We start from the raw sequence: 25,217 nt of genomic DNA, 5'->3' as shown, positions 1-25,217 counted from the left end.
TGGTTCTCGCCCTCTTTCTTAGAGCCTGAAAATACCTTTCAGGTCCTCACCCTCGCAATGACAGGGTCTTTGATGTGCCGCCACTTACCCTAGAGAGCTATATTGTCACTTACTCTGGTTTCTCTTCAAAACGAAAAAATCTTTCGCCTTTTACTAAAGATTTCCGTGGAGAGGAACATTTAAGAGTTTATTCAATTTTTTTAAGCCTTGCCACAGGTGAGGCTGTTTATCATTTGTTTAAAAGAAAAGCATTACAAGTTGGGGAATATCCAGCAATTGTCTGCTGCTTTTTTGAGGGACATGAGTTTGGTGTTTTATTCCTGAGCTCTCTGCTTGCTCATTTGCATAAACAGAGTGCAGGAGAGGTGCCTCATGGGAAAGAGCTTGTGCAGTGCATGAGATTGCTTTTCTTGACTGACTTGAAACTTCACGATCGCAGGCAGTATATTTTCTTATCTCCCAAAGATCCTGCTGCCAGATCCCAGAGGTCACCCTCCTTTTTAAAGGTGGGACCAAGACTCATGCTGTGCTTTTCATAGGGCTTGCCCGTTATTTGTGCCCGTTATTTGTGCCCTGAGAGGTCGCCAATCCTGAGTCAGCTTCCTCTCAGGTAGACTTGAAGGGGCACGTCAGACTTGTTTCACGTGTCTCCAGCCTAGACAGATATATCCTTCTATATTCAGGTTTAATGAAAGTACGTGTGAAAAAGGCACATACGGTGCATGGCTATGTGTAGAGCGTGTTGAAAGCGTAAAATGGCTAGGGGACAAAAGGCCTACAGTGCCACTTAACTAAAAGCCTGATTCACATTTCCTGTTCCCCTTCCCCAGCAGCCCCGACAACTCCTAATGAGCTGAGGTGAGTACAAAAGAAATTTGCATATTCCCAGACATACACATGTGAACAGTCCACCTTTTTGTACCTTGAGCAGAGACTTTGAAATGTTGGCCTGTTTTGCCCACCGGCCTGGTTCTCGCCCTCTTTCTTAGAGCCTGAAAATACCTTTCAGGTCCTCACCCTCGCAATGACAGGGTCTTTGATGTGCCGCCACTTACCCTAGAGAGCTATATTGTCACTTACTCTGGTTTCTCTTCAAAACGAAAAAATCTTTCGCCTTTTACTAAAGATTTCCGTGGAGAGGAACATTTAAGAGTTTATTCAATTTTTTTAAGCCTTGCCACAGGTGAGGCTGTTTATCATTTGTTTAAAAGAAAAGCATTACAAGTTGGGGAATATCCAGCAATTGTCTGCTGCTTTTTTGGGGGACATGAGTTTGGTGTTTTATTCCTGAGCTCTCTGCTTGCTCATTTGCATAAACAGAGTGCAGGAGAGGTGCCTCATGGGAAAGAGCTTGTGCAGTGCATGAGATTGCTTTTCTTGACTGACTTGAAACTTCACGATCGCAGGCAGTATATTTTCTTATCTCCCAAAGATCCTGCTGCCAGATCCCAGAGGTCACCCTCCTTTTTAAAGGTGGGACCAAGACTCATGCTGTGCTTTTCATAGGGCTTGCCCGTTATTTGTGCCCGTTAGAGGTGCCCTGAGAGGTCGCCAATCCTGAGTCAGCTTTCTCTCAGGTAGACTTGAAGGGGCACGTCAGACTTGTTTCACGTGTCTCCAGCCTAGACAGATATATCCTTCTATATTCAGGTTTAATGAAAGTACGTGTGAAAAAGGCACATACGGTGCATGGCTATGTGTAGAGCGTGTTGAAAGCGTAAAATGGCTAGGGGACAAAAGGCCTACAGTGCCACTTAACTAAAAGCCTGATTCACATTTCCTGTTCCCCTTCCCCAGCAGCCCCGACAACTCCTAATGAGCTGAGGTGAGTACAAAAGAAATTTGCATATTCCCAGACATACACATGTGAACAGTCCACCTTTTTGTACCTTGAGCAGAGACTTTGAAATGTTGGCCTGTTTTGCCCACCGGCCTGGTTCTCGCCCTCTTTCTTAGAGCCTGAAAATACCTTTCAGGTCCTCACCCTCGCAATGACAGGGTCTTTGATGTGCCGCCACTTACCCTAGAGAGCTATATTGTCACTTACTCTGGTTTCTCTTCAAAACGAAAAAATCTTTCGCCTTTTACTAAAGATTTCCGTGGAGAGGAACATTTAAGAGTTTATTCAATTTTTTTAAGCCTTGCCACAGGTGAGGCTGTTTATCATTTGTTTAAAAGAAAAGCATTACAAGTTGGGGAATATCCAGAAATTGTCTGCTGCTTTTTTCGGGGACATGAGTTTGGTGTTTTATTCCTGAGCTCTCTGCTTGCTCATTTGCATAAACAGAGTGCAGGAGAGGTGCCTCATGGGAAAGAGCTTGTGCAGTGCATGAGATTGCTTTTCTTGACTGACTTGAAACTTCACGATCGCAGGCAGTATATTTTCTTATCTCCCAAAGATCCTGCTGCCAGATCCCAGAGGTCACCCTCCTTTTTAAAGGTGGGACCAAGACTCATGCTGTGCTTTTCATAGGGCTTGCCCGTTATTTGTGTCCGTTTAGAGGTGCCCTGAGAGGTCACCAATCCTGAGTCAGCTTCCTCTCAGGTAGACTTGAAGGGGCACGTCAGACTTGTTTCATGTGTCTCCAGCCTAGACAGATATATCCTTCTATATTCAGGTTTAATGAAAGTACGTGTGAAAAAGGCACATACGGTGCATGGCTATGTGTAGAGCACAGTGGTGGCTCTGAGCATATCGATTGGAGGGATGGTGTTGAAAGCGTAAAATGGCTAGGGGACAAAAGGCCTACAGTGCCACTTAACTAAAAGCCTGATTCACATTTCCTGTTCCCCTTCCCCAGCAGCCCCGACAACTCCTAATGAGCTGAGGTGAGTACAAAAGAAATTTGCATATTCCCAGACATACACATGTGAACAGTCCACCTTTTTGTACCTTGAGCAGAGACTCTGAAATGTTGGCCTGTTTTGCCCACCGGCCTGGTTCTCGCCCTCTTTCTTAGAGCCTGAAAATACCTTTCAGGTCCTCACCCTCGCAATGACAGGGTCTTTGATGTGGCGCCACTTACCCTAGAGAGCTATATTGTCACTTATTCTGGTTTCTCTTCAAAACGAAAAAATCTTTCGCCTTTTACTAAAGATTTCCGTGGCGAGGAACATTTAAGAGTTTATTCAATTTTTTTAAGCCTTGCCACAGGTGAGGCTGTTTATCATTTGTTTAAAAGAAAAGTATTAGAAGTTGGGGAATATCCAGCAATTGTCTGCTGCTTTTTTGGGGGACATGAGTTTGGTGTTTTATTCCTGAGCTCTCTGCTTGCTCATTTGCATAAACAGAGTGCAGGAGAGGTGCCTCATGGGAAAGAGCTTGTGCAGTGCATGAGATTGCTTTTCTTGACTGACTTCAAACTTCACGATCGCAGGCAGTATATTTTCTTATCTCCCAAAGATCCTGCTGCCAGATCCCAGAGGTCACCCTCCTTTTTAAAGGTGGGACCAAGACTCATGCTGTGCTTTTCATAGGGCTTGCCCCTTATTTGTGCCCGTGAGAGGTCACCAATCCTGAGTCAGCTTCCTCTCAGGTAGACTTGAAGGGGCACGTCAGACTTGTTTCATGTGTCTCCAGCCTAGACAGATATATCCTTCTATATTCAGGTTTAATGAAAGTACGTGTGAAAAAGGCACATACGGTGCATGGCTATGTGTAGAGCACAGTGGTGGCTCTGAGCATATCGATTGGAGAGATGGTGTTGAAAGCGTAAAATGGCTAGGGGACAAAAGGCCTACAGTGCCACTTAACTAAAAGCCTGATTCACATTTCCTGTTCCCCTTCCCCAGCAGCCCCGACAACTCCTAATGAGCTGAGGTGAGTACAAAAGAAATTTGCATATTCCCAGACATACACATGTGAACAGTCCACCTTTTTGTACCTTGAGCAGAGACTTTGAAATGTTGGCCTGTTTTGCCCACCGGCCTGGTTCTCGCCCTCTTTCTTAGAGCCTGAAAATACCTTTCAGGTCCTCACCCTCGCAATGACAGGGTCTTTGATGTGCCGCCACTTACCCTAGAGAGCTATATTGTCACTTACTCTGGTTTCTCTTCAAAACGAAAAAATCTTTCGCCTTTTACTAAAGATTTCCGTGGAGAGGAACATTTAAGAGTTTATTCAATTTTTTTAAGCCTTGCCACAGGTGAGGCTGTTTATCATTTGTTTAAAAGAAAAGCATTACAAGTTGGGGAATATCCAGCAATTGTCTGCTGCTTTTTTGAGGGACATGAGTTTGGTGTTTTATTCCTGAGCTCTCTGCTTGCTCATTTGCATAAACAGAGTGCAGGAGAGGTGCCTCATGGGAAAGAGCTTGTGCAGTGCATGAGATTGCTTTTCTTGACTGACTTGAAACTTCACGATCGCAGGCAGTATATTTTCTTATCTCCCAAAGATCCTGCTGCCAGATCCCAGAGGTCACCCTCCTTTTTAAAGGTGGGACCAAGACTCATGCTGTGCTTTTCATAGGGCTTGCCCGTTATTTGTGCCCGTTAGAGGTGCCCTGAGAGGTCGCCAATCCTGAGTCAGCTTCCTCTCAGGTAGACTTGAAGGGGCACGTCAGACTTGTTTCACGTGTCTCCAGCCTAGACAGATATATCCTTCTATATTCAGGTTTAATGAAAGTACGTGTGAAAAAGGCACATACGGTGCATGGCTATGTGTAGAGCGTGTTGAAAGCGTAAAATGGCTAGGGGACAAAAGGCCTACAGTGCCACTTAACTAAAAGCCTGATTCACATTTCCTGTTCCCCTTCCCCAGCAGCCCCGACAACTCCTAATGAGCTGAGGTGAGTACAAAAGAAATTTGCATATTCCCAGACATACACATGTGAACAGTCCACCTTTTTGTACCTTGAGCAGAGACTTTGAAATGTTGGCCTGTTTTGCCCACCGGCCTGGTTCTCGCCCTCTTTCTTAGAGCCTGAAAATACCTTTCAGGTCCTCACCCTCGCAATGACAGGGTCTTTGATGTGCCGCCACTTACCCTAGAGAGCTATATTGTCACTTACTCTGGTTTCTCTTCAAAACGAAAAAATCTTTCGCCTTTTACTAAAGATTTCCGTGGAGAGGAACATTTAAGAGTTTATTCAATTTTTTTAAGCCTTGCCACAGGTGAGGCTGTTTATCATTTGTTTAAAAGAAAAGCATTACAAGTTGGGGAATATCCAGCAATTGTCTGCTGCTTTTTTGGGGGACATGAGTTTGGTGTTTTATTCCTGAGCTCTCTGCTTGCTCATTTGCATAAACAGAGTGCAGGAGAGGTGCCTCATGGGAAAGAGCTTGTGCAGTGCATGAGATTGCTTTTCTTGACTGACTTGAAACTTCACGATCGCAGGCAGTATATTTTCTTATCTCCCAAAGATCCTGCTGCCAGATCCCAGAGGTCACCCTCCTTTTTAAAGGTGGGACCAAGACTCATGCTGTGCTTTTCATAGGGCTTGCCCGTTATTTGTGCCCGTTTAGAGGTGCCCTGAGAGGTCACCAATCCTGAGTCAGCTTCCTCTCAGGTAGACTTGAAGGGGCACGTCAGACTTGTTTCATGTGTCTCCAGCCTAGACAGATATATGCTTCTATATTCAGGTTTAATGAAAGTACGTGTGAAAAAGGCACATACGGTGCATGGCTATGTGTAGAGCACAGTGGTGGCTCTGAGCATATCGATTGGAGGGATGGTGTTGAAAGCGTAAAATGGCTAGGGGACAAAAGGCCTACAGTGCCACTTAACTAAAAGCCTGATTCACATTTCCTGTTCCCCTTCCCCAGCAGCCCCGACAACTCCTAATGAGCTGAGGTGAGTACAAAAGAAATTTGCATATTCCCAGACATACACATGTGAACAGTCCACCTTTTTGTACCTTGAGCAGAGACTCTGAAATGTTGGCCTGTTTTGCCCACCGGCCTGGTTCTCGCCCTCTTTCTTAGAGCCTGAAAATACCTTTCAGGTCCTCACCCTCGCAATGACAGGGTCTTTGATGTGGCGCCACTTACCCTAGAGAGCTATATTGTCACTTATTCTGGTTTCTCTTCAAAACGAAAAAATCTTTCGCCTTTTACTAAACATTTCCGTGGCGAGGAACATTTAAGAGTTTATTCAATTTTTTTAAGCCTTGCCACAGGTGAGGCTGTTTATCATTTGTTTAAAAGAAAAGTATTAGAAGTTGGGGAATATCCAGCAATTGTCTGCTGCTTTTTTGGGGGACATGAGTTTGGTGTTTTATTCCTGAGCTCTCTGCTTGCTCATTTGCATAAACAGAGTGCAGGAGAGGTGCCTCATGGGAAAGAGCTTGTGCAGTGCATGAGATTGCTTTTCTTGACTGACTTCAAACTTCACGATCGCAGGCAGTATATTTTCTTATCTCCCAAAGATCCTGCTGCCAGATCCCAGAGGTCACCCTCCTTTTTAAAGGTGGGACCAAGACTCATGCTGTGCTTTTCATAGGGCTTGCCCGTTATTTGTGCCCGTGAGAGGTCACCAATCCTGAGTCAGCTTCCTCTCAGGTAGACTTGAAGGGGCACGTCAGACTTGTTTCATGTGTCTCCAGCCTAGACAGATATATCCTTCTATATTCAGGTTTAATGAAAGTACGTGTGAAAAAGGCACATACGGTGCATGGGTATGTGTAGAGCACAGTGGTGGCTCTGAGCATATCGATTGGAGAGATGGTGTTGAAAGCGTAAAATGGCTAGGGGACAAAAGGCCTACAGTGCCACTTAACTAAAAGCCTGATTCACATTTCCTGTTCCCCTTCCCCAGCAGCCCCGACAACTCCTAATGAGCTGAGGTGAGTACAAAAGAAATTTGCATATTCCCAGACATACACATGTGAACAGTCCAACTTTTTGTACCTTGAGCAGAGACTTTGAAATGTTGGCCTGTTTTGCCCACCGGCCTGGTTCTCGCCCTCTTTCTTAGAGCCTGAAAATACCTTTCAGGTCCTCACCCTCGCAATGACAGGGTCTTTGATGTGCCGCCACTTACCCTAGAGAGCTATATTGTCACTTACTCTGGTTTCTCTTCAAAACGAAAAAATCTTTCGCCTTTTACTAAAGATTTCCGTGGAGAGGAACATTTAAGAGTTTATTCAATTTTTTAAGCCTTGCCACAGGTGAGGCTGTTTATCATTTGTTTAAAAGAAAAGCATTACAAGTTGGGGAATATCCAGCAATTGTCTGCTGCTTTTTTGAGGGACACGAGTTTGGTGTTTTATTCCTGAGCTCTCTGCTTGCTCATTTGCATAAACAGAGTGCAGGAGAGGTGCCTCATGGGAAAGAGCTTGTGCAGTGCATGAGATTGCTTTTCTTGACTGACTTGAAACTTCACGATCGCAGGCAGTATATTTTCTTATCTCCCAAAGATCCTGCTGCCAGATCCCAGAGGTCACCCTCCTTTTTAAAGGTGGGACCAAGACTCATGCTGTGCTTTTCATAGGGCTTGCCCGTTATTTGTGCCCGTTAGAAGTGCCCTGAGAGGTCGCCAATCCTGAGTCAGCTTCCTCTCAGGTAGACTTGAAGGGGCACGTCAGACTTGTTTCACGTGTCTCCAGCCTAGACAGATATATCCTTCTATATTCAGGTTTAATGAAAGTACGTGTGAAAAAGGCACATACGGTGCATGGCTATGTGTAGAGCGTGTTGAAAGCGTAAAATGGCTAGGGGACAAAAGGCCTACAGTGCCACTTAACTAAAAGCCTGATTCACATTTCCTGTTCCCCTTCCCCAGCAGCCCCGACAACTCCTAATGAGCTGAGGTGAGTACAAAAGAAATTTGCATATTCCCAGACATACACATGTGAACAGTCCACCTTTTTGTACCTTGAGCAGAGACTTTGAAATGTTGGCCTGTTTTGCCCACCGGCCTGGTTCTCGCCCTCTTTCTTAGAGCCTGAAAATACCTTTCAGGTCCTCACCCTCGCAATGACAGGGTCTTTGATGTGCCGCCACTTACCCTAGAGAGCTATATTGTCACTTACTCTGGTTTCTCTTCAAAACGAAAAAATCTTTCGCCTTTTACTAAAGATTTCCGTGGAGAGGAACATTTAAGAGTTTATTCAATTTTTTTAAGCCTTGCCACAGGTGAGGCTGTTTATCATTTGTTTAAAAGAAAAGCATTACAAGTTGGGGAATATCCAGAAATTGTCTGCTGCTTTTTTGGGGGACATGAGTTTGGTGTTTTATTCCTGAGCTCTCTGCTTGCTCATTTGCATAAACAGAGTGCAGGAGAGGTGCCTCATGGGAAAGAGCTTGTGCAGTGCATGAGATTGCTTTTCTTGACTGACTTGAAACTTCACGATCGCAGGCAGTATATTTTCTTATCTCCCAAAGATCCTGCTGCCAGATCCCAGAGGTCACCCTCCTTTTTAAAGGTGGGACCAAGACTCATGCTGTGCTTTTCATAGGGCTTGCCCGTTATTTGTGTCCGTTTAGAGGTGCCCTGAGAGGTCACCAATCCTGAGTCAGCTTCCTCTCAGGTAGACTTGAAGGGGCACGTCAGACTTGTTTCATGTGTCTCCAGCCTAGACAGATATATCCTTCTATATTCAGGTTTAATGAAAGTACGTGTGAAAAAGGCACATACGGTGCATGGCTATGTGTAGAGCACAGTGGTGGCTCTGAGCATATCGATTGGAGGGATGGTGTTGAAAGCGTAAAATGGCTAGGGGACAAAAGGCCTACAGTGCCACTTAACTAAAAGCCTGATTCACATTTCCTGTTCCCCTTCCCCAGCAGCCCCGACAACTCCTAATGAGCTGAGGTGAGTACAAAAGAAATTTGCATATTCCCAGACATACACATGTGAACAGTCCACCTTTTTGTACCTTGAGCAGAGACTTTGAAATGTTGGCCTGTTTTGCCCACCGGCCTGGTTCTCGCCCTCTTTCTTAGAGCCTGAAAATACCTTTCAGGTCCTCACCCTCGCAATGACAGGGTCTTTGATGTGCCGCCACTTACCCTAGAGAGCTATATTGTCACTTACTCTGGTTTCTCTTCAAAACGAAAAAATCTTTCGCCTTTTACTAAAGATTTCCGTGGAGAGGAACATTTAAGAGTTTATTCAATTTTTTTAAGCCTTGCCACAGGTGAGGCTGTTTATCATTTGTTTAAAAGAAAAGCATTACAAGTTGGGGAATATCCAGCAATTGTCTGCTGCTTTTTTGAGGGACATGAGTTTGGTGTTTTATTCCTGAGCTCTCTGCTTGCTCATTTGCATAAACAGAGTGCAGGAGAGGTGCCTCATGGGAAAGAGCTTGTGCAGTGCATGAGATTGCTTTTCTTGACTGACTTGAAACTTCACGATCGCAGGCAGTATATTTTCTTATCTCCCAAAGATCCTGCTGCCAGATCCCAGAGGTCACCCTCCTTTTTAAAGGTGGGACCAAGACTCATGCTGTGCTTTTCATAGGGCTTGCCCGTTATTTGTGCCCGTTAGAGGTGCCCTGAGAGGTCGCCAATCCTGAGTCAGCTTCCTCTCAGGTAGACTTGAAGGGGCACGTCAGACTTGTTTCACGTGTCTCCAGCCTAGACAGATATATCCTTCTATATTCAGGTTTAATGAAAGTACGTGTGAAAAAGGCACATACGGTGCATGGCTATGTGTAGAGCGTGTTGAAAGCGTAAAATGGCTAGGGGACAAAAGGCCTACAGTGCCACTTAACTAAAAGCCTGATTCACATTTCCTGTTCCCCTTCCCCAGCAGCCCCGACAACTCCTAATGAGCTGAGGTGAGTACAAAAGAAATTTGCATATTCCCAGACATACACATGTGAACAGTCCACCTTTTTGTACCTTGAGCAGAGACTTTGAAATGTTGGCCTGTTTTGCCCACCGGCCTGGTTCTCGCCCTCTTTCTTAGAGCCTGAAAATACCTTTCAGGTCCTCACCCTCGCAATGACAGGGTCTTTGATGTGCCGCCACTTACCCTAGAGAGCTATATTGTCACTTACTCTGGTTTCTCTTCAAAACGAAAAAATCTTTCGCCTTTTACTAAAGATTTCCGTGGAGAGGAACATTTAAGAGTTTATTCAATTTTTTTAAGCCTTGCCACAGGTGAGGCTGTTTATCATTTGTTTAAAAGAAAAGCATTACAAGTTGGGGAATATCCAGCAATTGTCTGCTGCTTTTTTGGGGGACATGAGTTTGGTGTTTTATTCCTGAGCTCTCTGCTTGCTCATTTGCATAAACAGAGTGCAGGAGAGGTGCCTCATGGGAAAGAGCTTGTGCAGTGCATGAGATTGCTTTTCTTGACTGACTTGAAACTTCACGATCGCAGGCAGTATATTTTCTTATCTCCCAAAGATCCTGCTGCCAGATCCCAGAGGTCACCCTCCTTTTTAAAGGTGGGACCAAGACTCATGCTGTGCTTTTCATAGGGCTTGCCCGTTATTTGTGTCCGTTTAGAGGTGCCCTGAGAGGTCACCAATCCTGAGTCAGCTTCCTCTCAGGTAGACTTGAAGGGGCACGTCAGACTTGTTTCATGTGTCTCCAGCCTAGACAGATATATCCTTCTATATTCAGGTTTAATGAAAGTACGTGTGAAAAAGGCACATACGGTGCATGGCTATGTGTAGAGCACAGTGGTGGCTCTGAGCATATCGATTGGAGGGATGGTGTTGAAAGCGTAAAATGGCTAGGGGACAAAAGGCCTACAGTGCCACTTAACTAAAAGCCTGATTCACATTTCCTGTTCCCCTTCCCCAGCAGCCCCGACAACTCCTAATGAGCTGAGGTGAGTACAAAAGAAATTTGCATATTCCCAGACATACACATGTGAACAGTCCACCTTTTTGTACCTTGAGCAGAGACTCTGAAATGTTGGCCTGTTTTGCCCACCGGCCTGGTTCTCGCCCTCTTTCTTAGAGCCTGAAAATACCTTTCAGGTCCTCACCCTCGCAATGACAGGGTCTTTGATGTGGCGCCACTTACCCTAGAGAGCTATATTGTCACTTATTCTGGTTTCTCTTCAAAACGAAAAAATCTTTCGCCTTTTACTAAAGATTTCCGTGGCGAGGAACATTTAAGAGTTTATTCAATTTTTTTAAGCCTTGCCACAGGTGAGGCTGTTTATCATTTGTTTAAAAGAAAAGTATTAGAAGTTGGGGAATATCCAGCAATTGTCTGCTGCTTTTTTGGGGGACATGAGTTTGGTGTTTTATTCCTGAGCTCTCTGCTTGCTCATTTGCATAAACAGAGTGCAGGAGAGGTGCCTCATGGGAAAGAGCTTGTGCAGTGCATGAGATTGCTTTTCTTGACTGACTTCAAACTTCACGATCGCAGGCAGTATATTTTCTTATCTCCCAAAGATCCTGCTGCCAGATCCCAGAGGTCACCCTCCTTTTTAAAGGTGGGACCAAGACTCATGCTGTGCTTTTCATAGGGCTTGCCCCTTATTTGTGCCCGTGAGAGGTCACCAATCCTGAGTCAGCTTCCTCTCAGGTAGACTTGAAGGGGCACGTCAGACTTGTTTCATGTGTCTCCAGCCTAGACAGATATATCCTTCTATATTCAGGTTTAATGAAAGTACGTGTGAAAAAGGCACATACGGTGCATGGCTATGTGTAGAGCACAGTGGTGGCTCTGAGCATATCGATTGGAGAGATGGTGTTGAAAGCGTAAAATGGCTAGGGGACAAAAGGCCTACAGTGCCACTTAACTAAAAGCCTGATTCACATTTCCTGTTCCCCTTCCCCAGCAGCCCCGACAACTCCTAATGAGCTGAGGTGAGTACAAAAGAAATTTGCATATTCCCAGACATACACATGTGAACAGTCCACCTTTTTGTACCTTGAGCAGAGACTTTGAAATGTTGGCCTGTTTTGCCCACCGGCCTGGTTCTCGCCCTCTTTCTTAGAGCCTGAAAATACCTTTCAGGTCCTCACCCTCGCAATGACAGGGTCTTTGATGTGCCGCCACTTACCCTAGAGAGCTATATTGTCACTTACTCTGGTTTCTCTTCAAAACGAAAAAATCTTTCGCCTTTTACTAAAGATTTCCGTGGAGAGGAACATTTAAGAGTTTATTCAATTTTTTTAAGCCTTGCCACAGGTGAGGCTGTTTATCATTTGTTTAAAAGAAAAGCATTACAAGTTGGGGAATATCCAGCAATTGTCTGCTGCTTTTTTGGGGGACATGAGTTTGGTGTTTTATTCCTGAGCTCTCTGCTTGCTCATTTGCATAAACAGAGTGCAGGAGAGGTGCCTCATGGGAAAGAGCTTGTGCAGTGCATGAGATTGCTTTTCTTGACTGACTTGAAACTTCACGATCGCAGGCAGTATATTTTCTTATCTCCCAAAGATCCTGCTGCCAGATCCCAGAGGTCACCCTCCTTTTTAAAGGTGGGACCAAGACTCATGCTGTGCTTTTCATAGGGCTTGCCCGTTATTTGTGCCCGTTTAGAGGTGCCCTGAGAGGTCACCAATCCTGAGTCAGCTTCCTCTCAGGTAGACTTGAAGGGGCACGTCAGACTTGTTTCATGTGTCTCCAGCCTAGACAGATATATGCTTCTATATTCAGGTTTAATGAAAGTACGTGTGAAAAAGGCACATACGGTGCATGGCTATGTGTAGAGCACAGTGGTGGCTCTGAGCATATCGATTGGAGGGATGGTGTTGAAAGCGTAAAATGGCTAGGGGACAAAAGGCCTACAGTGCCACTTAACTAAAAGCCTGATTCACATTTCCTGTTCCCCTTCCCCAGCAGCCCCGACAACTCCTAATGAGCTGAGGTGAGTACAAAAGAAATTTGCATATTCCCAGACATACACATGTGAACAGTCCACCTTTTTGTACCTTGAGCAGAGACTCTGAAATGTTGGCCTGTTTTGCCCACCGGCCTGGTTCTCGCCCTCTTTCTTAGAGCCTGAAAATACCTTTCAGGTCCTCACCCTCGCAATGACAGGGTCTTTGATGTGGCGCCACTTACCCTAGAGAGCTATATTGTCACTTATTCTGGTTTCTCTTCAAAACGAAAAAATCTTTCGCCTTTTACTAAACATTTCCGTGGCGAGGAACATTTAAGAGTTTATTCAATTTTTTTAAGCCTTGCCACAGGTGAGGCTGTTTATCATTTGTTTAAAAGAAAAGTATTAGAAGTTGGGGAATATCCAGCAATTGTCTGCTGCTTTTTTGGGGGACATGAGTTTGGTGTTTTATTCCTGAGCTCTCTGCTTGCTCATTTGCATAAACAGAGTGCAGGAGAGGTGCCTCATGGGAAAGAGCTTGTGCAGTGCATGAGATTGCTTTTCTTGACTGACTTCAAACTTCACGATCGCAGGCAGTATATTTTCTTATCTCCCAAAGATCCTGCTGCCAGATCCCAGAGGTCACCCTCCTTTTTAAAGGTGGGACCAAGACTCATGCTGTGCTTTTCATAGGGCTTGCCCGTTATTTGTGCCCGTGAGAGGTCACCAATCCTGAGTCAGCTTCCTCTCAGGTAGACTTGAAGGGGCACGTCAGACTTGTTTCATGTGTCTCCAGCCTAGACAGATATATCCTTCTATATTCAGGTTTAATGAAAGTACGTGTGAAAAAGGCACATACGGTGCATGGGTATGTGTAGAGCACAGTGGTGGCTCTGAGCATATCGATTGGAGAGATGGTGTTGAAAGCGTAAAATGGCTAGGGGACAAAAGGCCTACAGTGCCACTTAACTAAAAGCCTGATTCACATTTCCTGTTCCCCTTCCCCAGCAGCCCCGACAACTCCTAATGAGCTGAGGTGAGTACAAAAGAAATTTGCATATTCCCAGACATACACATGTGAACAGTCCACCTTTTTGTACCTTGAGCAGAGACTTTGAAATGTTGGCCTGTTTTGCCCACCGGCCTGGTTCTCGCCCTCTTTCTTAGAGCCTGAAAATACCTTTCAGGTCCTCACCCTCGCAATGACAGGGTCTTTGATGTGCCGCCACTTACCCTAGAGAGCTATATTGTCACTTACTCTGGTTTCTCTTCAAAACGAAAAAATCTTTCGCCTTTTACTAAAGATTTCCGTGGAGAGGAACATTTAAGAGTTTATTCAATTTTTTTAAGCCTTGCCACAGGTGAGGCTGTTTATCATTTGTTTAAAAGAAAAGCATTACAAGTTGGGGAATATCCAGCAATTGTCTGCTGCTTTTTTGAGGGACATGAGTTTGGTGTTTTATTCCTGAGCTCTCTGCTTGCTCATTTGCATAAACAGAGTGCAGGAGAGGTGCCTCATGGGAAAGAGCTTGTGCAGTGCATGAGATTGCTTTTCTTGACTGACTTGAAACTTCACGATCGCAGGCAGTATATTTTCTTATCTCCCAAAGATCCTGCTGCCAGATCCCAGAGGTCACCCTCCTTTTTAAAGGTGGGACCAAGACTCATGCTGTGCTTTTCATAGGGCTTGCCCGTTATTTGTGCCCGTTAGAGGTGCCCTGAGAGGTCGCCAATCCTGAGTCAGCTTCCTCTCAGGTAGACTTGAAGGGGCACGTCAGACTTGTTTCACGTGTCTCCAGCCTAGACAGATATATCCTTCTATATTCAGGTTTAATGAAAGTACGTGTGAAAAAGGCACATACGGTGCATGGCTATGTGTAGAGCGTGTTGAAAGCGTAAAATGGCTAGGGGACAAAAGGCCTACAGTGCCACTTAACTAAAAGCCTGATTCACATTTCCTGTTCCCCTTCCCCAGCAGCCCCGACAACTCCTAATGAGCTGAGGTGAGTACAAAAGAAATTTGCATATTCCCAGACATACACATGTGAACAGTCCACCTTTTTGTACCTTGAGCAGAGACTTTGAAATGTTGGCCTGTTTTGCCCACCGGCCTGGTTCTCGCCCTCTTTCTTAGAGCCTGAAAATACCTTTCAGGTCCTCACCCTCGCAATGACAGGGTCTTTGATGTGCCGCCACTTACCCTAGAGAGCTATATTGTCACTTACTCTGGTTTCTCTTCAAAACGAAAAAATCTTTCGCCTTTTACTAAAGATTTCCGTGGAGAGGAACATTTAAGAGTTTATTCAATTTTTTTAAGCCTTGCCACAGGTGAGGCTGTTTATCATTTGTTTAAAAGAAAAGCATTACAAGTTGGGGAATATCCAGCAATTGTCTGCTGCTTTTTTGGGGGACATGAGTTTGGTGTTTTATTCCTGAGCTCTCTGCTTGCTCATTTGCATAAACAGAGTGCAGGAGAGGTGCCTCATGGGAAAGAGCTTGTGCAGTGCATGAGATTGCTTTTCTTGACTGACTTGAAACTTCACGATCGCAGGCAGTATATTTTCTTATCTCCCAAAGATCCTGCTGCCAGATCCCAGAGGTCACCCTCCTTTTTAAAGGTGGGACCAAGACTCATGCTGTGCTTTTCATAGGGCTTGCCCGTTATTTGTGTCCGTTTAGAGGTGCCCTGAGAGGTCACCAATCCTGAGTCAGCTTCCTCTCAGGTAGACTTGAAGGGGCACGTCAGACTTGTTTCATGTGTCTCCAGCCTAGACAGATATATCCTTCTATATTCAGGTTTAATGAAAGTACGTGTGAAAAAGGCACATACGGTGCATGGCTATGTGTAGAGCACAGTGGTGGCTCTGAGCATATCGATTGGAGGGATGGTGTTGAAAGCGTAAAATGGCTAGGGGACAAAAGGCCTACAGTGCCACTTAACTAAAAGCCTGATTCACATTTCCTGTTCCCCTTCCCCAGCAGCCCCGACAACTCCTAATGAGCTGAGGTGAGTACAAAAGAAATTTGCATATTCCCAGACATACACATGTGAACAGTCCACCTTTTTGTACCTTGAGCAGAGACTCTGAAATGTTGGCCTGTTTTGCCCACCGGCCTGGTTCTCGCCCTCTTTCTTAGAGCCTGAAAATACCTTTCAGGTCCTCACCCTCGCAATGACAGGGTCTTTGATGTGGCGCCACTTACCCTAGAGAGCTATATTGTCACTTATTCTGGTTTCTCTTCAAAACGAAAAAATCTTTCGCCTTTTACTAAAGATTTCCGTGGCGAGGAACATTTAAGAGTTTATTCAATTTTTTTAAGCCTTGCCACAGGTGAGGCTGTTTATCATTTGTTTAAAAGAAAAGTATTAGAAGTTGGGGAATATCCAGCAATTGTCTGCTGCTTTTTTGGGGGACATGAGTTTGGTGTTTTATTCCTGAGCTCTCTGCTTGCTCATTTGCATAAACAGAGTGCAGGAGAGGTGCCTCATGGGAAAGAGCTTGTGCAGTGCATGAGATTGCTTTTCTTGACTGACTTCAAACTTCACGATCGCAGGCAGTATATTTTCTTATCTCCCAAAGATCCTGCTGCCAGATCCCAGAGGTCACCCTCCTTTTTAAAGGTGGGACCAAGACTCATGCTGTGCTTTTCATAGGGCTTGCCCCTTATTTGTGCCCGTGAGAGGTCACCAATCCTGAGTCAGCTTCCTCTCAGGTAGACTTGAAGGGGCACGTCAGACTTGTTTCATGTGTCTCCAGCCTAGACAGATATATCCTTCTATATTCAGGTTTAATGAAAGTACGTGTGAAAAAGGCACATACGGTGCATGGCTATGTGTAGAGCACAGTGGTGGCTCTGAGCATATCGATTGGAGAGATGGTGTTGAAAGCGTAAAATGGCTAGGGGACAAAAGGCCTACAGTGCCACTTAACTAAAAGCCTGATTCACATTTCCTGTTCCCCTTCCCCAGCAGCCCCGACAACTCCTAATGAGCTGAGGTGAGTACAAAAGAAATTTGCATATTCCCAGACATACACATGTGAACAGTCCACCTTTTTGTACCTTGAGCAGAGACTTTGAAATGTTGGCCTGTTTTGCCCACCGGCCTGGTTCTCGCCCTCTTTCTTAGAGCCTGAAAATACCTTTCAGGTCCTCACCCTCGCAATGACAGGGTCTTTGATGTGCCGCCACTTACCCTAGAGAGCTATATTGTCACTTACTCTGGTTTCTCTTCAAAACGAAAAAATCTTTCGCCTTTTACTAAAGATTTCCGTGGAGAGGAACATTTAAGAGTTTATTCAATTTTTTTAAGCCTTGCCACAGGTGAGGCTGTTTATCATTTGTTTAAAAGAAAAGCATTACAAGTTGGGGAATATCCAGCAATTGTCTGCTGCTTTTTTGGGGGACATGAGTTTGGTGTTTTATTCCTGAGCTCTCTGCTTGCTCATTTGCATAAACAGAGTGCAGGAGAGGTGCCTCATGGGAAAGAGCTTGTGCAGTGCATGAGATTGCTTTTCTTGACTGACTTGAAACTTCACGATCGCAGGCAGTATATTTTCTTATCTCCCAAAGATCCTGCTGCCAGATCCCAGAGGTCACCCTCCTTTTTAAAGGTGGGACCAAGACTCATGCTGTGCTTTTCATAGGGCTTGCCCGTTATTTGTGCCCGTTTAGAGGTGCCCTGAGAGGTCACCAATCCTGAGTCAGCTTCCTCTCAGGTAGACTTGAAGGGGCACGTCAGACTTGTTTCATGTGTCTCCAGCCTAGACAGATATATGCTTCTATATTCAGGTTTAATGAAAGTACGTGTGAAAAAGGCACATACGGTGCATGGCTATGTGTAGAGCACAGTGGTGGCTCTGAGCATATCGATTGGAGGGATGGTGTTGAAAGCGTAAAATGGCTAGGGGACAAAAGGCCTACAGTGCCACTTAACTAAAAGCCTGATTCACATTTCCTGTTCCCCTTCCCCAGCAGCCCCGACAACTCCTAATGAGCTGAGGTGAGTACAAAAGAAATTTGCATATTCCCAGACATACACATGTGAACAGTCCACCTTTTTGTACCTTGAGCAGAGACTCTGAAATGTTGGCCTGTTTTGCCCACCGGCCTGGTTCTCGCCCTCTTTCTTAGAGCCTGAAAATACCTTTCAGGTCCTCACCCTCGCAATGACAGGGTCTTTGATGTGGCGCCACTTACCCTAGAGAGCTATATTGTCACTTATTCTGGTTTCTCTTCAAAACGAAAAAATCTTTCGCCTTTTACTAAACATTTCCGTGGCGAGGAACATTTAAGAGTTTATTCAATTTTTTTAAGCCTTGCCACAGGTGAGGCTGTTTATCATTTGTTTAAAAGAAAAGTATTAGAAGTTGGGGAATATCCAGCAATTGTCTGCTGCTTTTTTGGGGGACATGAGTTTGGTGTTTTATTCCTGAGCTCTCTGCTTGCTCATTTGCATAAACAGAGTGCAGGAGAGGTGCCTCATGGGAAAGAGCTTGTGCAGTGCATGAGATTGCTTTTCTTGACTGACTTCAAACTTCACGATCGCAGGCAGTATATTTTCTTATCTCCCAAAGATCCTGCTGCCAGATCCCAGAGGTCACCCTCCTTTTTAAAGGTGGGACCAAGACTCATGCTGTGCTTTTCATAGGGCTTGCCCGTTATTTGTGCCCGTGAGAGGTCACCAATCCTGAGTCAGCTTCCTCTCAGGTAGACTTGAAGGGGCACGTCAGACTTGTTTCATGTGTCTCCAGCCTAGACAGATATATCCTTCTATATTCAGGTTTAATGAAAGTACGTGTGAAAAAGGCACATACGGTGCATGGGTATGTGTAGAGCACAGTGGTGGCTCTGAGCATATCGATTGGAGAGATGGTGTTGAAAGCGTAAAATGGCTAGGGGACAAAAGGCCTACAGTGCCACTTAACTAAAAGCCTGATTCACATTTCCTGTTCCCCTTCCCCAGCAGCCCCGACAACTCCTAATGAGCTGAGGTGAGTACAAAAGAAATTTGCATATTCCCAGACATACACATGTGAACAGTCCAACTTTTTGTACCTTGAGCAGAGACTTTGAAATGTTGGCCTGTTTTGCCCACCGGCCTGGTTCTCGCCCTCTTTCTTAGAGCCTGAAAATACCTTTCAGGTCCTCACCCTCGCAATGACAGGGTCTTTGATGTGCCGCCACTTACCCTAGAGAGCTATATTGTCACTTACTCTGGTTTCTCTTCAAAACGAAAAAATCTTTCGCCTTTTACTAAAGATTTCCGTGGAGAGGAACATTTAAGAGTTTATTCAATTTTTTAAGCCTTGCCACAGGTGAGGCTGTTTATCATTTGTTTAAAAGAAAAGCATTACAAGTTGGGGAATATCCAGCAATTGTCTGCTGCTTTTTTGAGGGACATGAGTTTGGTGTTTTATTCCTGAGCTCTCTGCTTGCTCATTTGCATAAACAGAGTGCAGGAGAGGTGCCTCATGGGAAAGAGCTTGTGCAGTGCATGAGATTGCTTTTCTTGACTGACTTGAAACTTCACGATCGCAGGCAGTATATTTTCTTATCTCCCAAAGATCCTGCTGCCAGATCCCAGAGGTCACCCTCCTTTTTAAAGGTGGGACCAAGACTCATGCTGTGCTTTTCATAGGGCTTGCCCGTTATTTGTGCCCGTTAGAGGTGCCCTGAGAGGTCGCCAATCCTGAGTCAGCTTCCTCTCAGGTAGACTTGAAGGGGCACGTCAGACTTGTTTCACGTGTCTCCAGCCTAGACAGATATATCCTTCTATATTCAGGTTTAATGAAAGTACGTGTGAAAAAGGCACATACGGTGCATGGCTATGTGTAGAGCGTGTTGAAAGCGTAAAATGGCTAGGGGACAAAAGGCCTACAGTGCCACTTAACTAAAAGCCTGATTCACATTTCCTGTTCCCCTTCCCCAGCAGCCCCGACAACTCCTAATGAGCTGAGGTGAGTACAAAAGAAATTTGCATATTCCCAGACATACACATGTGAACAGTCCACCTTTTTGTACCTTGAGCAGAGACTTTGAAATGTTGGCCTGTTTTGCCCACCGGCCTGGTTCTCGCCCTCTTTCTTAGAGCCTGAAAATACCTTTCAGGTCCTCACCCTCGCAATGACAGGGTCTTTGATGTGCCGCCACTTACCCTAGAGAGCTATATTGTCACTTACTCTGGTTTCTCTTCAAAACGAAAAAATCTTTCGCCTTTTACTAAAGATTTCCGTGGAGAGGAACATTTAAGAGTTTATTCAATTTTTTTAAGCCTTGCCACAGGTGAGGCTGTTTATCATTTGTTTAAAAGAAAAGCATTACAAGTTGGGGAATATCCAGAAATTGTCTGCTGCTTTTTTGGGGGACATGAGTTTGGTGTTTTATTCCTGAGCTCTCTGCTTGCTCATTTGCATAAACAGAGTGCAGGAGAGGTGCTTCATGGGAAAGAGCTTGTGCAGTGCATGAGATTGCTTTTCTTGACTGACTTGAAACTTCACGATCGCAGGCAGTATATTTTCTTATCTCCCAAAGATCCTGCTGCCAGATCCCAGAGGTCACCCTCCTTTTTAAAGGTGGGACCAAGACTCATGCTGTGCTTTTCATAGGGCTTGCCCGTTATTTGTGTCCGTTTAGAGGTGCCCTGAGAGGTCACCAATCCTGAGTCAGCTTCCTCTCAGGTAGACTTGAAGGGGCACGTCAGACTTGTTTCATGTGTCTCCAGCCTAGACAGATATATCCTTCTATATTCAGGTTTAATGAAAGTACGTGTGAAAAAGGCACATACGGTGCATGGCTATGTGTAGAGCACAGTGGTGGCTCTGAGCATATCGATTGGAGGGATGGTGTTGAAAGCGTAAAATGGCTAGGGGACAAAAGGCCTACAGTGCCACTTAACTAAAAGCCTGATTCACATTTCCTGTTCCCCTTCCCCAGCAGCCCCGACAACTCCTAATGAGCTGAGGTGAGTACAAAAGAAATTTGCATATTCCCAGACATACACATGTGAACAGTCCACCTTTTTGTACCTTGAGCAGAGACTTTGAAATGTTGGCCTGTTTTGCCCACCGGCCTGGTTCTCGCCCTCTTTCTTAGAGCCTGAAAATACCTTTCAGGTCCTCACCCTCGCAATGACAGGGTCTTTGATGTGCCGCCACTTACCCTAGAGAGCTATATTGTCACTTACTCTGGTTTCTCTTCAAAACGAAAAAATCTTTCGCCTTTTACTAAAGATTTCCGTGGAGAGGAACATTTAAGAGTTTATTCAATTTTTTTAAGCCTTGCCACAGGTGAGGCTGTTTATCATTTGTTTAAAAGAAAAGCATTACAAGTTGGGGAATATCCAGCAATTGTCTGCTGCTTTTTTGGGGGACATGAGTTTGGTGTTTTATTCCTGAGCTCTCTGCTTGCTCATTTGCATAAACAGAGTGCAGGAGAGGTGCCTCATGGGAAAGAGCTTGTGCAGTGCATGAGATTGCTTTTCTTGACTGACTTGAAACTTCACGATCGCAGGCAGTATATTTTCTTATCTCCCAAAGATCCTGCTGCCAGATCCCAGAGGTCACCCTCCTTTTTAAAGGTGGGACCAAGACTCATGCTGTGCTTTTCATAGGGCTTGCCCGTTATTTGTGCCCGTTGAGGTCGCCAATCCTGAGTCAGCTTCCTCTCAGGTAGACTTGAAGGGGCACGTCAGACTTGTTTCACGTGTCTCCAGCCTAGACAGATATATCCTTCTATATTCAGGTTTAATGAAAGTACGTGTGAAAAAGGCACATACGGTGCATGGCTATGTGTAGAGCGTGTTGAAAGCGTAAAATGGCTAGGGGACAAAAGGCCTACAGTGCCACTTAACTAAAAGCCTGATTCACATTTCCTGTTCCCCTTCCCCAGCAGCCCCGACAACTCCTAATGAGCTGAGGTGAGTACAAAAGAAATTTGCATATTCCCAGACATACACATGTGAACAGTCCACCTTTTTGTACCTTGAGCAGAGACTTTGAAATGTTGGCCTGTTTTGCCCACCGGCCTGGTTCTCGCCCTCTTTCTTAGAGCCTGAAAATACCTTTCAGGTCCTCACCCTCGCAATGACAGGGTCTTTGATGTGCCGCCACTTACCCTAGAGAGCTATATTGTCACTTACTCTGGTTTCTCTTCAAAACGAAAAAATCTTTCGCCTTTTACTAAAGATTTCCGTGGAGAGGAACATTTAAGAGTTTATTCAATTTTTTTAAACCTTTGCCACAGGTGAGGCTGTTTATCATTTGTTTAAAAGAAAAGCATTACAAGTTGGGGAATATCCAGCAATTGTCTGTTGCTTTTTTGGGGGACATGAGTTTGGTGTTTTATTCCTGAGCTCTCTGCTTGCTCATTTGCATAAACAGAGTGCAGGAGAGGTGCCTCATGGGAAAGAGCTTGTGCAGTGCATGAGATTGCTTTTCTTGACTGACTTGAAACTTCACGATCGCAGGCAGTATATTTTCTTATCTCCCAAAGATCCTGCTGCCAGATCCCAGAGGTCACCCTCCTTTTTAAAGGTGGGACCAAGACTCATGCTGTGCTTTTCATAGGGCTTGCCCGTTAGAGGTGCCCGTTGAGGTCGCCAATCCTGAGTCAGCTTCCTCTCAGGTAGACTTGAAGGGGCACGTCAGACTTGTTTCACGTGTCTCCAGCCTAGACAGATATATCCTTCTATATTCAGGTTTAATGAAAGTACGTGTGAAAAAGGCACATACGGTGCATGGCTATGTGTAGAGCGTGTTGAAAGCGTAAAATGGCTAGGGGACAAAAGGCCTACAGTGCCACTTAACTAAAAGCCTGATTCACATTTCCTGTTCCCCTTCCCCAGCAGCCCCGACAACTCCTAATGAGCTGAGGTGAGTACAAAAGAAATTTGCATATTCCCAGACATACACATGTGAACAGTCCACCTTTTTGTACCTTGAGCAGAGACTTTGAAATGTTGGCCTGTTTTGCCCACCGGCCTGGTTCTCGCCCTCTTTCTTAGAGCCTGAAAATACCTTTCAGGTCCTCACCCTCGCAATGACAGGGTCTTTGATGTGCCGCCACTTACCCTAGAGAGCTATATTGTCACTTACTCTGGTTTCTCTTCAAAACGAAAAAATCTTTCGCCTTTTACTAAAGATTTCCGTGGAGAGGAACATTTAAGAGTTTATTCAATTTTTTTAAGCCTTGCCACAGGTGAGGCTGTTTATCATTTGTTTAAAAGAAAAGCATTACAAGTTGGGGAATATCCAGCAATTGTCTGCTGCTTTTTTGGGGGACATGAGTTTGGTGTTTTATTCCTGAGCTCTCTGCTTGCTCATTTGCATAAACAGAGTGCAGGAGAGGTGCCTCATGGGAAAGAGCTTGTGCAGTGCATGAGATTGCTTTTCTTGACTGACTTGAAACTTCACGATCGCAGGCAGTATATTTTCTTATCTCCCAAAGATCCTGCTGCCAGATCCCAGAGGTCACCCTCCTTTTTAAAGGTGGGACCAAGACTCATGCTGTGCTTTTCATAGGGCTTGCCCGTTATTTGTGCCCGTTAGAGGTGCCCTGAGAGGTCGCCAATCCTGAGTCAGCTTCCTCTCAGGTAGACTTGAAGGGGCACGTCAGACTTGTTTCACGTGTCTCCAGCCTAGACAGATATATCCTTCTATATTCAGGTTTAATGAAAGTACGTGTGAAAAAGGCACATACGGTGCATGGCTATGTGTAGAGCGTGTTGAAAGCGTAAAATGGCTAGGGGACAAAAGGCCTACAGTGCCACTTAACTAAAAGCCTGATTCACATTTCCTGTTCCCCTTCCCCAGCAGCCCCGACAACTCCTAATGAGCTGAGGTGAGTACAAAAGAAATTTGCATATTCCCAGACATACACATGTGAACCGTCCACCTTTTTGTACCTTGAGCAGAGACTTTGAAATGTTGGCCTGTTTTGCCCACCGGCCTGGTTCTCGCCCTCTTTCTTAGAGCCTGAAAATACCTTTCAGGTCCTCACCCTCGCAATGACAGGGTCTTTGATGTGCCGCCACTTACCCTAGAGAGCTATATTGTCACTTACTCTGGTTTCTCTTCAAAACGAAAAAATCTTTCGCCTTTTACTAAAGATTTCCGTGGAGAGGAACATTTAAGAGTTTATTCAATTTTTTTAAGCCTTGCCACAGGTGAGGCTGTTTATCATTTGTTTAAAAGAAAAGCATTAGAAGTTGGGGAATATCCAGCAATTGTCTGCTGCTTTTTTGGGGGACATAAGTTTGGTGTTTTATTCCTGAGCTCTCTGCTTGCTCATTTGCTTAAACAGAGTGCAGGAGAGGTGCCTCATGGGAAAGAGCTTGTGCAGTGCATGAGATTGCTTTTCTTGACTGACTTGAAACTTCACGATCGCAGGCAGTATATTTTCTTATCTCCCAAAGATCCTGCTGCCAGATCCCAGAGGTCACCCTCCTTTTTAAAGGTGGGACCAAGACTCATGCTGTGCTTTTCATAGGGCTTGCCCGTTATTTGTGCCCGTTAGAGGTGCCCTGAGAGGTCGCCAATCCTGAGTCAGCTTCCTCTCAGGTAGACTTGAAGGGGCACGTCAGACTTGTTTCACGTGTCTCCAGCCTAGACAGATATATCCTTCTATATTCAGGTTTAATGAAAGTACGTGTGAAAAAGGCACATACGGTGCATGGCTATGTGTAGAGCGTGTTGAAAGCGTAAAATGGCTAGGGGACAAAAGGCCTACAGTGCCACTTAACTAAAAGCCTGATTCACATTTCCTGTTCCCCTTCCCCAGCAGCCCCGACAACTCCTAATGAGCTGAGGTGAGTACAAAAGAAATTTGCATATTCCCAGACATACACATGTGAACAGTCCACCTTTTTGTACCTTGAGCAGAGACTTTGAAATGTTGGCCTGTTTTGCCCACCGGCCTGGTTCTCGCCCTCTTTCTTAGAGCCTGAAAATACCTTTCAGGTCCTCACCCTCGCAATGACAGGGTCTTTGATGTGCCGCCACTTACCCTAGAGAGCTATATTGTCACTTACTCTGGTTTCTCTTCAAAACGAAAAAATCTTTCGCCTTTTACTAAAGATTTCCGTGGAGAGGAACATTTAAGAGTTTATTCAATTTTTTTAAGCCTTGCCACAGGTGAGGCTGTTTATCATTTGTTTAAAAGAAAAGCATTACAAGTTGGGGAATATCCAGAAATTGTCTGCTGCTTTTTTGGGGGACATGAGTTTGGTGTTTTATTCCTGAGCTCTCTGCTTGCTCATTTGCATAAACAGAGTGCAGGAGAGGTGCCTCATGGGAAAGAGCTTGTGCAGTGCATGAGATTGCTTTTCTTGACTGACTTGAAACTTCACGATCGCAGGCAGTATATTTTCTTATCTCCCAAAGATCCTGCTGCCAGATCCCAGAGGTCACCCTCCTTTTTAAAGGTGGGACCAAGACTCATGCTGTGCTTTTCATAGGGCTTGCCCGTTATTTGTGTCCGTTTAGAGGTGCCCTGAGAGGTCACCAATCCTGAGTCAGCTTCCTCTCAGGTAGACTTGAAGGGGCAC

At 45.0% G+C, this 25,217-nt stretch overlaps 26 non-coding genes across 26 annotated transcripts; all 26 read left to right on the top strand.

Annotated features, from left to right (window-relative positions):
* Nucleotides 1-109: 109 nt before the first annotated feature.
* LOC146773511 (U5 spliceosomal RNA) lies at nucleotides 110-224 on the top strand. The gene has a single exon (XR_014974950.1). It is a non-coding gene; the product is annotated as a U5 spliceosomal RNA (small nuclear RNA).
* Nucleotides 225-1,076: 852 nt separating this feature from the next.
* On the top strand, nucleotides 1,077-1,191 carry LOC146773510 (U5 spliceosomal RNA). Its single transcript, XR_014974949.1, has one exon. It is a non-coding gene; the product is annotated as a U5 spliceosomal RNA (small nuclear RNA).
* Nucleotides 1,192-2,043: 852 nt separating this feature from the next.
* Nucleotides 2,044-2,158, top strand: LOC146773509 (U5 spliceosomal RNA). The gene has a single exon (XR_014974948.1). It is a non-coding gene; the product is annotated as a U5 spliceosomal RNA (small nuclear RNA).
* An 889-nt stretch (nucleotides 2,159-3,047) lies between these two features.
* LOC146773508 (U5 spliceosomal RNA) lies at nucleotides 3,048-3,162 on the top strand. Its single transcript, XR_014974565.1, has one exon. It is a non-coding gene; the product is annotated as a U5 spliceosomal RNA (small nuclear RNA).
* Nucleotides 3,163-4,038: 876 nt separating this feature from the next.
* Nucleotides 4,039-4,153, top strand: LOC146773507 (U5 spliceosomal RNA). The gene has a single exon (XR_014974947.1). It is a non-coding gene; the product is annotated as a U5 spliceosomal RNA (small nuclear RNA).
* Nucleotides 4,154-5,005: 852 nt separating this feature from the next.
* On the top strand, nucleotides 5,006-5,120 carry LOC146773506 (U5 spliceosomal RNA). Its single transcript, XR_014974946.1, has one exon. It is a non-coding gene; the product is annotated as a U5 spliceosomal RNA (small nuclear RNA).
* Nucleotides 5,121-6,009: 889 nt separating this feature from the next.
* On the top strand, nucleotides 6,010-6,124 carry LOC146773505 (U5 spliceosomal RNA). Its single transcript, XR_014974814.1, has one exon. It is a non-coding gene; the product is annotated as a U5 spliceosomal RNA (small nuclear RNA).
* Nucleotides 6,125-7,000: 876 nt separating this feature from the next.
* LOC146773504 (U5 spliceosomal RNA) lies at nucleotides 7,001-7,114 on the top strand. The gene has a single exon (XR_014973906.1). It is a non-coding gene; the product is annotated as a U5 spliceosomal RNA (small nuclear RNA).
* Nucleotides 7,115-7,966: 852 nt separating this feature from the next.
* On the top strand, nucleotides 7,967-8,081 carry LOC146773503 (U5 spliceosomal RNA). The gene has a single exon (XR_014974945.1). It is a non-coding gene; the product is annotated as a U5 spliceosomal RNA (small nuclear RNA).
* An 889-nt stretch (nucleotides 8,082-8,970) lies between these two features.
* On the top strand, nucleotides 8,971-9,085 carry LOC146773502 (U5 spliceosomal RNA). Its single transcript, XR_014974944.1, has one exon. It is a non-coding gene; the product is annotated as a U5 spliceosomal RNA (small nuclear RNA).
* Nucleotides 9,086-9,937: 852 nt separating this feature from the next.
* LOC146773501 (U5 spliceosomal RNA) lies at nucleotides 9,938-10,052 on the top strand. The gene has a single exon (XR_014974943.1). It is a non-coding gene; the product is annotated as a U5 spliceosomal RNA (small nuclear RNA).
* Nucleotides 10,053-10,941: 889 nt separating this feature from the next.
* LOC146773500 (U5 spliceosomal RNA) lies at nucleotides 10,942-11,056 on the top strand. The gene has a single exon (XR_014974564.1). It is a non-coding gene; the product is annotated as a U5 spliceosomal RNA (small nuclear RNA).
* Nucleotides 11,057-11,932: 876 nt separating this feature from the next.
* LOC146773499 (U5 spliceosomal RNA) lies at nucleotides 11,933-12,047 on the top strand. The gene has a single exon (XR_014974942.1). It is a non-coding gene; the product is annotated as a U5 spliceosomal RNA (small nuclear RNA).
* An 889-nt stretch (nucleotides 12,048-12,936) lies between these two features.
* Nucleotides 12,937-13,051, top strand: LOC146773498 (U5 spliceosomal RNA). The gene has a single exon (XR_014974813.1). It is a non-coding gene; the product is annotated as a U5 spliceosomal RNA (small nuclear RNA).
* An 876-nt stretch (nucleotides 13,052-13,927) lies between these two features.
* Nucleotides 13,928-14,042, top strand: LOC146773497 (U5 spliceosomal RNA). The gene has a single exon (XR_014974941.1). It is a non-coding gene; the product is annotated as a U5 spliceosomal RNA (small nuclear RNA).
* Nucleotides 14,043-14,894: 852 nt separating this feature from the next.
* On the top strand, nucleotides 14,895-15,009 carry LOC146773496 (U5 spliceosomal RNA). Its single transcript, XR_014974940.1, has one exon. It is a non-coding gene; the product is annotated as a U5 spliceosomal RNA (small nuclear RNA).
* Nucleotides 15,010-15,898: 889 nt separating this feature from the next.
* LOC146773495 (U5 spliceosomal RNA) lies at nucleotides 15,899-16,013 on the top strand. The gene has a single exon (XR_014974563.1). It is a non-coding gene; the product is annotated as a U5 spliceosomal RNA (small nuclear RNA).
* Nucleotides 16,014-16,889: 876 nt separating this feature from the next.
* On the top strand, nucleotides 16,890-17,004 carry LOC146773494 (U5 spliceosomal RNA). Its single transcript, XR_014974939.1, has one exon. It is a non-coding gene; the product is annotated as a U5 spliceosomal RNA (small nuclear RNA).
* Nucleotides 17,005-17,893: 889 nt separating this feature from the next.
* Nucleotides 17,894-18,008, top strand: LOC146773493 (U5 spliceosomal RNA). The gene has a single exon (XR_014974812.1). It is a non-coding gene; the product is annotated as a U5 spliceosomal RNA (small nuclear RNA).
* Nucleotides 18,009-18,884: 876 nt separating this feature from the next.
* On the top strand, nucleotides 18,885-18,998 carry LOC146773492 (U5 spliceosomal RNA). Its single transcript, XR_014973905.1, has one exon. It is a non-coding gene; the product is annotated as a U5 spliceosomal RNA (small nuclear RNA).
* Nucleotides 18,999-19,850: 852 nt separating this feature from the next.
* On the top strand, nucleotides 19,851-19,965 carry LOC146773491 (U5 spliceosomal RNA). Its single transcript, XR_014974938.1, has one exon. It is a non-coding gene; the product is annotated as a U5 spliceosomal RNA (small nuclear RNA).
* An 889-nt stretch (nucleotides 19,966-20,854) lies between these two features.
* Nucleotides 20,855-20,969, top strand: LOC146773490 (U5 spliceosomal RNA). The gene has a single exon (XR_014974937.1). It is a non-coding gene; the product is annotated as a U5 spliceosomal RNA (small nuclear RNA).
* An 839-nt stretch (nucleotides 20,970-21,808) lies between these two features.
* On the top strand, nucleotides 21,809-21,924 carry LOC146773489 (U5 spliceosomal RNA). The gene has a single exon (XR_014974390.1). It is a non-coding gene; the product is annotated as a U5 spliceosomal RNA (small nuclear RNA).
* Nucleotides 21,925-22,763: 839 nt separating this feature from the next.
* LOC146773488 (U5 spliceosomal RNA) lies at nucleotides 22,764-22,878 on the top strand. The gene has a single exon (XR_014974936.1). It is a non-coding gene; the product is annotated as a U5 spliceosomal RNA (small nuclear RNA).
* An 852-nt stretch (nucleotides 22,879-23,730) lies between these two features.
* On the top strand, nucleotides 23,731-23,845 carry LOC146773487 (U5 spliceosomal RNA). The gene has a single exon (XR_014974935.1). It is a non-coding gene; the product is annotated as a U5 spliceosomal RNA (small nuclear RNA).
* An 852-nt stretch (nucleotides 23,846-24,697) lies between these two features.
* LOC146773486 (U5 spliceosomal RNA) lies at nucleotides 24,698-24,812 on the top strand. The gene has a single exon (XR_014974933.1). It is a non-coding gene; the product is annotated as a U5 spliceosomal RNA (small nuclear RNA).
* The last annotated feature ends 405 nt before the right edge of the window (nucleotides 24,813-25,217 follow it).

Source organism: Triturus cristatus, chromosome 12, assembly GCF_964204655.1.
Source record: "Triturus cristatus chromosome 12, aTriCri1.1, whole genome shotgun sequence".
Lineage (NCBI taxonomy): Eukaryota > Metazoa > Chordata > Amphibia > Caudata > Salamandridae > Triturus > Triturus cristatus.
Note: the sequence above shows the minus strand (reverse complement) of the source record. Positions and strands in the feature narration are given on the sequence as shown.